Genomic DNA, 4,887 nt, shown 5'->3' on the forward strand with positions numbered 1-4,887 from the left:
GTCTTACTATTATCCACAAAACCCTATATAACCAAAACATCCAATGGCTGGATAACTCCCTACACTATCACTCATTGAATAGACCTACGAGAACCGCTTATAAAGGAACCCTTATTCCTCCCCCCAAATTCACCTATCACATAGCCATGAAAGAACGGGCCTTTTCCATTGCTGGACCAACCCTATGGAACTCAATGCCCCCATAACTGCACCTAGAACTTGTACCCAGACCTTTAAAAAAACCTTAAAACATGGCTCTTCTCACAAGCCTTTACTTAACCTCGCCGCCCCCCCCCCCCCCCCAACATGCTCAATTGCTACTCCTGTAGCCTTTATCCCATATCCTCCTACCAATTTCTCCTTCTCAACTCTCTCCACATGTTATTATCTCATTCATGTAATTACCCTACAGATTGTATATATTGTAAATAATCGTTTACGTTCTATTTTGTTATCATTCCTTTCATGTACCTGTCTCCACTACTCTAGCCCTTTTACCCCAGTTCTAGCTCCCTTTCATTACATGTAATTTCTAATTTCCTAAAGTTAATGCTTACCCTTGTTCTTTGTAAACTGATATGATATCCCCATGAATGTCGGTACAGAAAAGTTTTAAATAAATAAACAAATTATGATTATGCATTTATTTTATTTCTTGATTTTAATGTTTGATATTTGAGGAATGGTGATAGTTCTGGTTTTTCATTGTTGCACTGCATAGATTGTCTGGCTTCTTGCGGTTTCCAGTTCAGTTTTTGCCTGCACATTTGTATTTCTACTTTATGGTTGCTCTATTCTGTATTTGGTGAGGGTCTGTTTATGTTCTGCATGTGGGTCTGAGGTGAGGCATTTTCCTAATAGGAAATATATTAGCGTCTTTGGGCTTTCAGAGGATCATGCCCACACCCAACACATATCACAATAGGCCTAATACCATATGGGTTTAAAGTGTCTTTTTTTGCAGGGATTTCTAGTTGGCATCACAGCACTGCATGTAAATATAATGTAAGTGATAATTTTACCTCAGAATACTGTACTTTGATATTTTTCATGTAAAATATAAATGCATAACTCTTAACTCTGTGTGTGGAATGGGGGAGGGGGGACGCTCGATGTGCAAGGATATAAGGTTTACTTGGGGCACCCAATACCCATCCACCAGGCATGGGTTCGGGGGGGGGGGGGGGGGGGGTCGGTTTTTAAAGTTTGTATCACTGAAGGGAGCTGAGCTTTTTTTGGGTGGGTCCAGGACAGAGAATGAATGTGTGTGTGTTGGGGGGGGGCGGGGGGCAGCACAGTAATTGTTCGCACAGAGCAGCAAAAAAACCTTGCACCGGCCCTGATCACACCACAGAGGAGCACAAAGGAGAAATGCTTTCAATTTATGTGGAATTTATATGCATAACCTAGGAACACACATTTTATGCTCTTAACTCGTGTTTTATGCACTTGACTTTTAGGGGCACAACCTGTGTACTTGACTCAGGATTCGTGCATACAGCTTTCAGACAGGGTTTAACCTGTAGACAGAACAGAAGTGGAACTGTGTGTGTGGGGGGGGGAAATGGTGTGGAGCGGGCGCCATGGCCAGGTGTGACCTGTCAGAAGGAATGAAGCCAGGAACTCTGTCCCAAAAACTTCCTCCTTACCCCAATGATCCTCCATCCCCAGCCCCTACCAGTGTTCAACCTCCAGCCATCCTTTGCCCATCAGAACGGATTCATACCATTCGCTTTGCTCCACATCCTCAGATCCCAGAAAAAAAAGGTGGCAGAACACTGTTCTAAGTCGTTCCACTATAAATTAAGCCCCAGGTAACAGATACAAAGTGGAGTTGAATTGGCACAAGTTTGAAACTTGTGAGACGTAGCAGAGTCGCCAGGGTTGAAGCACTGCCCCGGCTGTCATTACTGTGCACAGGTTTCAGACCTGTGCTAATTCAACCCTTTTCTGCGCCGGTTCTGGGCTTCCCCAGGATCACAGTCTCCCCTCCTGATCCCTGAAGAACAGGAGGTGAGGGGGCAGAACAATAGGGGCAGACTGGCTGCTCTCTGTTCCGTCTGCTTCAGGCTCCTCCCCCTCTTCCTTGCAGGCTGCCTAGAGGGGAGCGACTGGAGCAAAATGCTCATGCTGCTCTGCCTCTTAAGTTTGAAAAGACAATGGGGACGATGCAATAATTGTGCATAGAAAATGGGCGCTCACTGCTGAGTGCCCGTTTTCCTAAAGCATGCCCCGCCATCCCTTCTGGGCGTGCGATGCAATATTTAAATGAGGGCTCATGCTAAAAAGGAGGCGCTAGGGAAAATGTGTGTCCCTAGCGCCTCCTCGGCATCAGGCGCACAAGAGAGGTGGCTGTCAGTGCGGGTTGGGAAAACAAACACTTAATACAAGCATCCGTTCTCTCCCCAACCGGCACAATATACACGTACAGATACACAGTCTGTACTGTGCATCTTGTGCGTTTATATTGGGCGCCCAGAATTTATTTTTTTACCTGATATTTTTTTGTTTTTTTTACCGGATTCTGCTTTCTGTGGTTCCTCCTACTGAGTATTGCGACGGTACTAATAGGAGAAATCACAGAAAGCAGGATTTTTTTTTTTTATCAATGAGCTCTTGAGTGTGGCAAACCTGTACGCCAGCCCCGGGCTGGCGTAACATTTACCGCAATGCAATGAGCACATTGGCCATGTGGGAAATATTTTGCATCGCAGGTATTAGCTAATAGCCTCGTCTGCATGGAAATTATATGTGATGAGTGCTATTAGCTACATGGCGGTTTGGTCACGCATTTTGGGCGCGCTAATCCCCGTATTGCATCCGGGATTAGCTCGTCCAATCGTGTATTAAGCCGTGCGCTAACCTCAGCGCACGGTATTGCATCAGCCCCAGTGGTTGAACTGCGTTCCTGGCTGTTCCCTCACAAATTACGTCCTGCTTTCAGGTGCATGAAAGCTGTGCTTAGTCATGTTTTGTGCTCTTAATTTAGGGGCACAATTTTTATGCTTCAAAAACATGTTCTGTGCATGCATAAAAGTTGTGCTCCTGTTTTGTGTGCACAACTTTTATGTGCACAAATCATGGTTATGCTCCTAAAACATGTTTTGTGCACATTAACCGTGATGTATGCATGCAAAACATAGCTTGTGTGCAGAAACCATGTTTGTGCTACTAAACCACTGTGCACATAAATCATGTTTTGTGAACATAACCCATGCTTTGTGCGCATTTAATGTGATTTATGCATGCTATTCACTTTTTTGCACACATTTTTAGGTTTACGTGCTTTCCGTAACTCCTGATGTATTTGTTTACTATTAGCTTATTGCAGCAAGTGTTAATTATTTTTTTTAGCATGCAAGTAAAAATAAGGTATGCTGAAATACAGTACACATCTTTTACTTCTGTCTCATTAAATCGGGCTCTTGGAAAGGATGAGGATCACTAATGCTGTGTGCTCAGTTCCACTGTGTAAACAACATCTGAGGAAGCAGTCTTGGATTTACACTCCATACCCATATGGAGATGATGAAGCCACAAAACCAAACCAAACCTGACATCTTCCCTACACTTACCAGGTAAGCCATCTGCCTTGTCCTCCAATTTCCTGCTGCGCCAGAGCAAGCCAGTTGCGTTGGTATGTGCTGATAAAATCGTGGCACCAACTCGTGTGGATCCATGACCTTCCATCTCTTCCACTCTCCATGATACAGGTTTTGGAGAGGGATCGGGTTCTCTCTTCACTTTGGTTGGTAATTTTGGACTCTTGGCATCCTTCCCATCCTCTATTCCAGCCACAGTAACAGCGAGCGGGTTTGAAGTGTTCTGTGCACCACTTGACATTCGCTGTGGGGAGTGCACAGGAGCCTGGCTGACATTGAGCTGGGGGGATACCCATTTCTGCAGTACGGGAGCACGATGATATGCTGCCAGAACATCTTTTTCCGGTGCTGACATCGTGGGATCATGGCACCCATCGCACTGGATCTTGGGTTGATCGACAGCGACCTTAGATATAGCTGAGCACTTGGGCATTCTCTTCAGAGCTGAGCTGGTAAGCATACCCCTTGATGACACCTTATTTATATGACTCCAATGCTCCTCCTTTGACGGGAAACTGGTAGTAAAAGACAGACACCTCCTCGTTAGAGAGGGACTCAGGCTGGGACTAGTGGTAGGACGTGCTGGTGAAAAAGAACAATTGGTCTTTCTGAGTTTTAAGGAAAAGGAGTTTGTTTTTTTCATGCTTGGCTGAGCTGGGAAAAGTTTAAAGGGATCTTCTGGATCTAATGATTCCTCTTTAGGAGCCACAGATAATGCCTGTGTAAGTGGTCTGCTGTGACCAGGCACTCTTTCTTCCTGGCATCTGGCAGTACTGTTTGTCACTCTCTTGACCCTGCTCACTGGGATTTGGCTCGAAGCTGCCAGGGCCTCAGAGTTGGAAAGTGGCTGACTAGCAGGATTCTAAAGAAACCTGCGCCGAGTTTTGTTTTCATAATGGAGCTGTTAATGGGGTTCAGCTCCCCTCCTGCAGTAGGGGCAGAGGCTGTAGACATGCAGGGCAGGTGTTTGGTGAGGGTAGCCCTTGGGGCTCGTTGGTACTCTTCTCAGTCCAGGAGGTGAAGGAGCAGGACGTATTTCCATCGTTTTTTTTCTTAAGCTTTTACCCTTGAACAAAATTTGCAATAAAACAAATGTTTGCTTTATATAATTAGATAGACAGGCAGAATTATTGAGCAACAAATACTTTTCTTGTGCAGGTGCACCTGGCAAAGCCTGCTTTTAAATACCATAGGATGGCCATTTGGTTCTAGTTTTTCAGGACAGGATGGCCCAGTCCTGGTAGTCTTATGCCTAATTGTCTGCTTCTAGTCTTGTTAACTTTCT

This window comes from Rhinatrema bivittatum, chromosome 2 (assembly GCF_901001135.1).
Source record: "Rhinatrema bivittatum chromosome 2, aRhiBiv1.1, whole genome shotgun sequence".
In the NCBI taxonomy this organism is placed as follows: domain Eukaryota; kingdom Metazoa; phylum Chordata; class Amphibia; order Gymnophiona; family Rhinatrematidae; genus Rhinatrema; species Rhinatrema bivittatum.